Source organism: Cryptomeria japonica, chromosome 10, assembly GCF_030272615.1.
Source record: "Cryptomeria japonica chromosome 10, Sugi_1.0, whole genome shotgun sequence".
Classification (NCBI taxonomy): domain Eukaryota; kingdom Viridiplantae; phylum Streptophyta; class Pinopsida; order Cupressales; family Cupressaceae; genus Cryptomeria; species Cryptomeria japonica.
The window spans coordinates 402,728,996-402,739,704 of NC_081414.1; positions in this window are offsets into that span (position 1 = coordinate 402,728,996).

Here is a 10,709-nt window from a genome sequence, read left to right on the forward strand (position 1 = left end):
TTCAATTTTAAAATTAAAAATTAGGGATTTTTATTTAACCACTTAATTTTAATTTATTTTTTAAAATTGAACATGTAGATGAAAACTTGAATTGTAGAATTGAAGAGTTCTCGTACCTGAAACAATCAATCCAATTTAGACAAATCACAAGCTCAATTTTGAATCTAAAAATTAGGGTTTTTGTGAATTTAACCTCTAAATTTTTAAAAATTGCAAGGAAATTAAACTTGTAGTTGAAAATTTGAATTTTAAATTGCACACACTCAAATCTGAAAACAAAAATCAAGATTAAGGGTGTAAGGAGTCAGGTTCACCAAAATGTAAAGTGGAAAATTGGAGCTTTAGCAAATTCACCACATGGAAGGGGGAAACCACTAAGACGATTTTCACTTGGAGGACTTTACATTTAAAAGAGGGGATAAATCTACTAGATCCAATCCTAAATGATACAAGGAATGAATACTAAGTAGATGTGTTGTGTTTGGAATGTGTTCGATCCTCTTTTGTAAGTTGACTAGTTGAATTAAGACTAAGTGTTGGAAATGAAGATAAATATGAGAAAACAATGAGCTACAAATTCAAGATTTCATCGTGCACCTGGATCTGATAAGTTTGAGATGATTCAGAGCTGCTTTGTGAAATCTACCAAAAGTTGCAAGGATCGTGTGTCCAAACCAGGTCACCCCCCTCTTAGTCCTTCGAACTTTTTGCATGTCAAAAAGGGGTTTTCCATCTCTACAAATAAAGCTTAACTCGAGAAGAATAGTTGTGCACTTGCTTCCTACACATAGAAGGAAAGGGAAATGTGTTGGGAATAGGGGTTTTCCTTTAGGTCAAACCCCGATTTTGGAATTAATCAAATGGTTGAAATAATGTAATTGAAATGACTAAAAGTAGAAATCCTCCTCTTTGAGAGGATGTAGAATTGATTGAAAATGAAATGCTTATACCTCCTTGTGAAGTTTTTCTTGTCTCCACATGGAATTATGATTTCATGAAATAGAATGATGATCTCCTCTTCAATGCTTGAAATCTTGACTCTATTGTTGCTCCAAAGCTTGAAGGAAGACTGAAAATGCTCAATTGCTCTTGAATGCTTGAATTCTTGGATGCTTGATTGATTTTCCATGATGATCTTATCAAATGAGAGGGTAAATCCCTTTTATATACTTTCCAGCGGGATTAATTAATTAATTTTCCAACATGAGTCGACATAAAGGGGTGTTTTCTCGCTTCAAATTTGAGATGGAGGAGGGGCCTAAAAATAGGTCCCCGTTAAGGGGGAATTTGTGGTAGGATCAAGGTGGCAGTTGGGTGCATCACTGAGTTGAATGAATTTTTTGACATGCATGAACATAATTAGGTCTTCAATCAAACCGGGGGGGGCGCAAACACTAAGGCGAAGACCCAAATGCAGTCAAAATTTTCATGGGGTGTAATTTTAGGATGCTACACCCTCGTTTATTTCAAATGATAACCTCCTTAGATTCCATCATTTCCAATGTGGAAACCCCTACATCCCAACATAGTTCATTTATACGGTGGCAAGATACCATTAGGTAACAATATGTTGATGGCTAATCATATGACTAGGTTAAAGATTTGGAAATTTCAAATGCCCAATTAGCCACACTTTTTAAGAATCTCATAACTAGACAACTTGTTGATGTGTGGATACCCAAATATTCAATCAAATCGTGCACACATCAGGATATCAAAGATAATTTTTGGGATCTTTGGTGGATGGTTTTTGATAAACTACCCAACAACAATCTTGATGTCCCCCAATATTTTCTTTGGAAACTATATGTTGAATTTATCTTGGGTAAGCATGCCAACTACTTTTACATGAGAAGCTTACAAGGTGTGGGTGGAGGAATGCCTCGGGATAAACTTAGGGAATTTTGAATGGTACAATGCCCATATGTTCCCTTCTACTATTCCTCTGTCACCTCCAATACAAAATCCAATCAATGTTTGTTGATGCGACTTCATAGATCATCATGGCCATACACTTTTTCACCCATCATTTGACCACCTAGACCTCTTTGTTCGCTCAACCACTTGACCTTTATACATCAGGTGGATTGGTTGATGGTGGTGCACCCTTATCATCTCCATGTATTTACACACCACATACTTGCACTATGTGCAAGTGCACATGTTTAGGCCCACTTGAAAATCCTACTGAGCCTCCCATTGACACAGTTGAGTATGAGGTCCATCATATGTCACATGTAGGAGATGAGATGACGGGGAAAGGAGCATATGCTAGAGAGTCATCGGGTGCAAGAGACGGTGTAGTGGTAAAACTTAACTTGTGATTTAATAGTACATAAATTGTATTAAATTAATATTTATAAGAAATATTAGTACTAACATGTATATTTATGTGGTATTTAACAATTGATTCCAAAGGATGATTTGACACAAGCCCATCAGAGCACTATGTTTACCATTTCAATTGGCCTAAAGAGTTACATGGTATACTTTTTTGCACATATATGTTTACAAATTTTATATCAATTGTATAATGCACATTTCATTTGAATTGTTGCTAAATAGACTATATATTAATTTATATGTCGATCTCACTTTACTCTTGCAGGAAACTCCTAGTGTGGGTAGGGTGTCACATTTCCCAACCTCCGACACCACAATTACTAATCGAGGAAAGGTAATTGAAAATAATTTTTATTGAATTATTAGTTGAAAGGATTACATGACTTATGTAGCATTCAATTTAGATGTTAACTTTTCAATTGTATGAAATGATTATGCATGTCCATAGATGGATTGTCTCACATTCTTGTCATTTTTATACAACAACCAATTGGCTTTACATCAATGTTGTCTACTCTTTATATAGCTGACTTCACATCACAAGATATATATGTGTTTATTTTTATATTCTTGATATGTTTAGATAGAAGTATCTAGACATATGTTTACTTTAAGTTTCATTGTCAGTTAAATTATATACTAATTTGTATAAATTCTAGGCAAATTGACAACATCAAGGAGAATCTACCAATGCTATATTCTAGGCCTCCTAATCGTCCTTTGGGAGCACCATACGTCGATCATATTTTGAGGAAAAGATAGGGAGATGAGGTAATTAAAATTCAATTTTAGAGAAAATATAGTTTAACATACATATTGATTTTGATGTTAATTTGACAATAATAAATTATCTAGTACACAATTAATCTAATTTGTGGTTTTCATTTTTATTGTGCAATCATCTATAGAGCCATGAAATACTTTCTAGAGGCTCCATTTTTATGATCCACCAACAATTTAGGATTCACTAGAGATGTATAACATCACATTTGGACATTTGGGGATTGATACATAGTCATTTGACATGTATACTATATTTAGATATCTATATGACACATGCCACATTTTAAATAAATTTTATTAAGTTGGCATATATGACATATTTGTATATGTACATACATAATTATTCTATGTTTTAATATACAAAAGTTGATATTAGATCTTATTTGTTCGTCCTGTGCAAGTCTTCCTAGTTTGAAATTTATATTTTGAATGTATAATCAGTTTAGAATGGTTAAGTTATGAACAATAGCATGTTATATTATCTTACTGATATCACACTTCAATATAACTTATGAATTACAATTGGTAATCCATCTATATATTTTAAGTGTTAAATTTGGTTGCCTTGAGCAACTTCACCAAATTTTATGACCATATTTCTAAGGTTATGGATCACAACATGGATGCTTAGTAATAACATATAACAAGTAATCAAAATTGGATTCAATTTGATTTTCTATTTTCTTTCTTTCTAAATCTTCATTATGTTATCAAACAAATTACTTAGTATGTCTATGATTAAATAGATTACTTGCTATGTCTATGATCACCTAACTATTGAACATGCATGTCATACTATTTTTTTCTAAGTCATCTATGTATTCTCTTTTCCCCTATATAATTTCCCCTTCTCTAGGTCAAATGAATTCTCTTGGAGTTTTTGGAGAACATATGGGTAATGATAAGATATATAAAAGTTATGATTTTACCTTTACTCTAGGTGTCACCATGGAGGCAAGTGATACCTCAGCCAATAGGTTTGTAATACTTGAAAATTATAAACCCATAACATCGTGACATTGTGCCATGCATAGAAAAAACTAAACCAAAAGAACATATCAATAATATGCATAGAGAGTGCATAAAAAGTGCAAAATAGTGATGCATAGAGAATACACAAAAAACTACAAAAAATTGCAAAAAGTTACAAAAACCATCGTGGGCATGAATCTTCAAGGCCAACATGTCTAGGTAGGCAAGTTTATGTTAGGCACATTCCTATTTTTCTTCCCAACTATAATGTAATGATACTATCTCTTAAGTTCCCTAAGTTTAAAAAACCATCAAACCTCAATGGGCCATTTCTAATAATTTCGGGCACATATGAATGATATGTTTGAACCTACAAGGTCATGTGAGACCCATCTAAAATAACTTATCTCATATTTTCAAGACTCAAACCTATTTTCTTAGGGCAATAATTTTTTTGTTGATACAAAAATTGTCACATGAATGCAATGAAAAACTACAAGGTAGCTTAATTTTTGTTTTGTTCATCATGGGCATGAACCATTAGCTTGAAAACATCCAAGTGGGTGATTTTATGCTATGTATGCTCTTTTTTTTCTTCCCAACTCACCCAAGCGTTCATGACTATATCATAGAGACACTATCTCTTAAGTGCCCTAAGTTCAAAAAACTGTCAAACTTTGATGGGTTATTCCTTAGAATTTGAGGCACATACAAATGATCTATTTGAACCTATAGGATCACATGAGACCCCTATTATCTCTAAAAAATGAACCCTTGCTAATTTGCATAAATTAGCTTTAAGGAGAAACATGGGAACACTCCTAGGTGTATAGGTTGCCTAAACTTGGAGTGAACCTCTAGAGAAAGTTGGTTCTTATGGGGCTTCACCTAAATTTGAATATTCTAATGACCTTATTGGGAATAGAGATAGAAGGATTGAATGAATTAAACCTATAATCTAACGAGTGATGCACCAAAATATTCTATCCAAATCTTGTAAAATCAGTTTTTAATGACACATTTTCAATAAAAAGATAAACTAAACTTGCACAACTCCAAACTGTATACCTGGCATAGACACTCCACAAGAAGGTTTTCACTATACCTAATTCAAGAAGGAAGAAATAACCTTCACAACTTTGAACAACTATAACACAACACAACTCACAAAAAATCTCTAACAAAGTATATTTTCTCTACAAAAGATGCTAAATAATTAAACAAAACTATAAGGAAGAAAGGACCTCACAAATAGCAATGCCAAATCACTTAAATGTATACAACATGAAAAAAAATGAAAGAAGGCAACACTTACCTATTGATATAAACAGGTAGTCTGATATACAAAATTTGGAAAAATGAGTTAGAAATCTCTCTCTGCAGTAAATAATTCTGAAAAATGAGTTACAATAATATTAGTGAATGAAAAGAACTAACTTCAAAAATGAAGTTTTGACCATACTTAAGCTTTTTCCAAGCAGTTACAAGATAAAAAGAGTCTCGACCTCCTTGGTTGAATGCAACTAAAAACCCCACTTTTTAAGTCCCTAAAAAATCCTAAAAAGGCTAAAAAATGGAGAAATGGTCAAATAATGACCATACATGCCATAATAATACTTCAAAGGATGCCTAGATATACTCTAAGAGTCCAAAAATGATAAATAAACTTTGCTAGATTCTTTCCCAATGTTTCCAACTTCTCTCAACTCCCCCCCTTTTCATAACACATGAGTCATATATACTTGGCACTTGTCATAAATTTTATTCCTATCTCCCTTTTTGACTTGGCACTTATCATAAATTTTATTCTTACATCATTTGCTCCATAAATAATATTCATTAAGCGATGCAATACTCATGGGGGTATTAGGGAGGAATAAATTTCAAAAAGAAAAAAACATAAAATGCCTAAGTTCTTCGATCATATTAGGGTGAATAGAAACCCTAAAGTATACATTATATTCTTTTGTTTCTCTTTGTTGTTCTATGGTACCGCCAAGGGTTTCTACCATGGAGTTTTCTACAATATTTTGGTAGGACAAATGCCCATGGCAACCATCATGGTAAGTCTCTGTTGTGGTGTTTTCATGACTGCCAAATCATTTCCAGGGCTATCAAATGTGATTAGAGTATGAGCTTATTTCATATTTTGATGAAGGTTGGGAACAAAAATCACTATTATGTTATAGCTGCTCTTGTTTACTTGGACTGTATTCTATCTTTGTTGCAAATATAATAATTATTATTTCTTGACTCTAAAGGATGAGACTATCCCACTGAGTATGCTCATTATACTTTAATCATTTTCTATTCTCATACCACTCTCACCTATGGTGTAGCAGACCTTCATGTATTTGCTCGATATAATGGCTCATGAATAATGAATTTGTGGTCTCTCTCTTTAACTCAGATACCTATTTGTTTGCTCTATTTATAGACATTATCTCTATTTTTCATATGAATCGATGCTACTCTGAGATTTTATTGGGAGATCTCATTGCCTTTTAAATAATCATGGGTTGTTATCACTATGATCTCAATCCTTTGGAGATGCTTCTCTTTAAACCCTCTTGAATATAATTGTATTTATCTTTATACATACCCTTCATATCATGTGGACTATAATTTGGACTGCTCTAATTGTACTTGATCTATCTTCTTGAGGTTGCAAACTCTACCCTAGGGTCTGCAATTGTAAGTGTTTGTAAACCCTACAACTTTGCTACTAGTTATGAATCAGGTTGTGACTATACCTTTGTCAAATTTGATGGTTATCGTGCCCTTACATTTGGATGAGGACCTCCTTATTTATGTTGATCTTTTTTTTTAGTGGCTCTGAGCATAGATTGAGTTCATCTTGTAAGATGAATCTTACCCTATCATGACAGTCCCTTAGGATCTTTCTCATTGAATATTGATTGCTCTTTTATGTGTACATGAAGTGTACTTACTACATTTTGTTGCTCTGAGTCTACTCTTTATTTAACAATGGTTATTCAATGGACAAATATCTATTATTTCCCCTGTTCAGTGCTCGAGCATCATAGTCTCTTATGCATTCATGACTATTCAAACCTCTCTTTTGATTGTGATTCCTCCTAGGACTATCTTATCTTTTTGACAATCTCCTCTAGGAATTGAATTCCTTTAAAAACTCTTCTATGAGTTTAGACACCAAATAATCTTTTCCAATATAGCTCAATGAACCTTATTGTTGATCTTTGTCATTTTGGACTATCAAAAGTGGCACTATTACAGTTAGCTTGTCACTGTGAATTTTGATAGGTATTGGTTTTGGAACTCTTTGGCATTGGATTTTGATGTCAACAATCAAATAAATTCTTTCCTTAATGATTGTGATTGTCTTAGGTCTGCACTACTAATCTAAAGATGCCATTGCCTCTATAACTTGTACTCATTGTTATTGAAACCCTTATATTGGCTGCTACACTGTGAGTTTGATCATTTGCTCCATGAACTCTGTATTAAGGTTCCTGTCACCGACCTAAACAATATATCATTCTTCTCTTGTGATGATTGTTCCTTAGAGATGCTCTGCATGTCTTCTTTGGGAACTATTAATGATAATGATGAAGACATTAATGCATATCTCTCATTATCACTCTCTATTTCTTCTATTTACTAGTGTGATATGAAACTCTTGGGCTTTTGATTATGACCTTGGGACTGCATTGTCTAATCTTTGCATTTTGACAGTGACACCATTCAGTGAGATGTCATTCTTATGGCTCCTTTAGCCCTCTTTATCACTATCAAATGGATTGTGCATTGCCTCAATGACTGTGATTAGGGTTTTCTTATCTATTGCAAACTTTGCCATTCAATATACATTCATATAAAGGGTAATGTATTCATAACCTTTGACTGTAGCTTCTTTTAAGATTAGTTTCTTATGAATATAATAATCATATCAAAAATTAAAACCCTCCAAGTATTTGATGTCACTTTGAGATTATGATTGATCTTGAATGCTTAGTTTCTACATCTCTACAGTATGTGTGTTTGTACTGAGACTGCAAGATTGTCTTCAAGACTGACATTCTTGATAATGGTTGTATTTTCTTTTATTGAACTTTCTATGCCTTTATCATATGTTTTGTACGATGATAGTGACCTTATAAACCTCTATGGTTGCTACTATGACTATCTTTGATGAACTATGGATGTATGATATGGTTTCCATATTTCACCGTCACCTTTTGTTCACTGTGTATCTTTGAATGCTCTTAATATCCGAGGCTTCATAAAGGCTTTGATCTAGCATTTAAGAGTATCATTGTATGATTTTTTTTATGTCAGTATAGTTCCATTAGGCACAATTTTTTTTATCTATAACAGTGACCTCATGGCTCACTATTGTAGATGATGAGTTCATGCCTAATGAAGCTATAGTGCCATAAAAGCATGTTGAACTCAATCCTTGTGGGAGTTTCATTTAACTCCACACATTGTAATCAGATAAATCAAAACAACAACATGATTTCACCTATACCTGCACAATGAGCAAATATGGTAGGTAAAATCAAGCATATGATAGGTGTATTTGATGATTGGCTTTCTTCTTGAGCATCTTTGATATGCTAGTTGTTTGAATGCACATGAGAGGATCAAATTATATGTTTATAGATGCATGTGCATGTATTGAATGGTGTCCCTTCATTTCTCTAACAACACACTCTATCTCTCAGATGCAAGCAACTAGGAGAATTAAGGGAGAAACAACTTGGAGGTTTGGAGAAGCGGGAAAGGCCAAGGCTAAAGAAAAACAGATAACTAGGATTCACCGTGTAGGCAATGATAGGTCCCCTTTCTCTATATGCATATTGCTTTTCTTTTATATCTATAAAAGTATAGTTTTTTCCATTATATGCATTCAGATAGTAAGTTCCACGACTTTTGTGGAACACCATACATTTGTACTATCAATAAAAATACATTTTGAAAGATTGTGCATTCTATTATGTCATATGCATCTGCATAATACAATGTAGTAGTGCAGTCTTTCTAATATTTCTTTATGCATATGAATGTGACATAGCAGAGTTAAAATGTACCTTTTTCTTCACTTGTAAAACATCAAATAGCTCTACTTGATTGATCTATTAGCTAAATTAGGTAACAACCCCTTTACAATAACCTTTCTTATATTTTCAAGACTTCAACCCATTTTTTTAGGGCAATTTTTTTGTTAATACAAAAATTGTCAGATGTGTGTAATGCAAAGTTGCAAGGTAGCCTATTTTTTGTTATGTTTGTCATGGGCACAAATCGTCAGTGCCAAAATGTCCGCGTATGCAATTTTATGCAAGACATGTCGCTATTTTTCTTCCCAACTAACTCAAATGTTTAGGGCAACACTGTAGCAACACTATCTCTTAAGTGTCATAAATTCGGAAAACTATCAAACTTTGATGAGCTATTTCTTGAAATTCAAGGAACATGTAAATAATATATTTGAACCTACAAGATCATGTGAGGCTCCTCTATAATAACCAATCAAAATTTTCAAGACTCTAACCCATTTTATTAGGTCAACAATTTTTTTGTTGATACAAAAATCATTAGATGCATACAATGAAAAGTTACAAGGTAGCCTAATTTTTGTTATGTTTTTCATGGGCATGAGTTGTTAGTTCCAACACATTTATGCTAGGCATGCTCATTTATTTCTTCCCAACTCGCCCGAACATTCAAAGCCATATGTAGTGGCAACATCTCTAATTAAGTGCCCTAAGTTCAAAAAATTGTCAAACTTTGACGGGTTGTTTCTCAGAATCTGGGACACATCCGAACAATTCATTTGAACCTCAAGGGACACATGAGGCCCCTCTACAATAACCTATCTTTTATTTTCAATACTTGGACCTATTTTCTTAGGGAAGCAATTTTTTTTTGATGCAACAATTATTAGATGTATGTAATGCAAAGTTGCAAGGTAGCCTAATTTTGTTCTATTTATCATGTCACCTAACCTTTAGTGCTAAGACATTTGAGTAGGCTGGTTTATGCTAGGTATGATCCTAATTTTCTTCCCAACTCATCTGAACATTTAGGGCCATATCCTAGTGGTACTATCCCTAAAGCACCAAAATTATTGAATGTCCTAATGATCATAGGGTAGTCCCAACGAATATAGGGCAATCCTAATGAGCCTAGGACAAACCTGGTGAATGTAGGACAATTATAATGAACCGAAGATAGTATGAATGAAAATAAGACAACCTTAATGAACCTAGGAAAACCCTAATGAATATATGGAAACCATAATGAACCTAGGATAGTCCTAATGAACCCAGGATAACTCTAATGAACCTAAGACAACCCTAATATGTATAGTCTATGCATATTTTTCATCATAAGTTGCACACATTCTAAACACATAATCACCATTACATGTACACATGACATCCATGAACATATTTAAGTAGGTCACACGCATAATATTTGTTATTCTATGCATAATTTTTATCATAATCATCATAATTTGTATACATTTTAGACATATAATCATCATTACATTTACACGTGGAATCCACAAACATACATAAGTAGGTCATACACATAAGATTTGTTAGTATATACATCTTTTT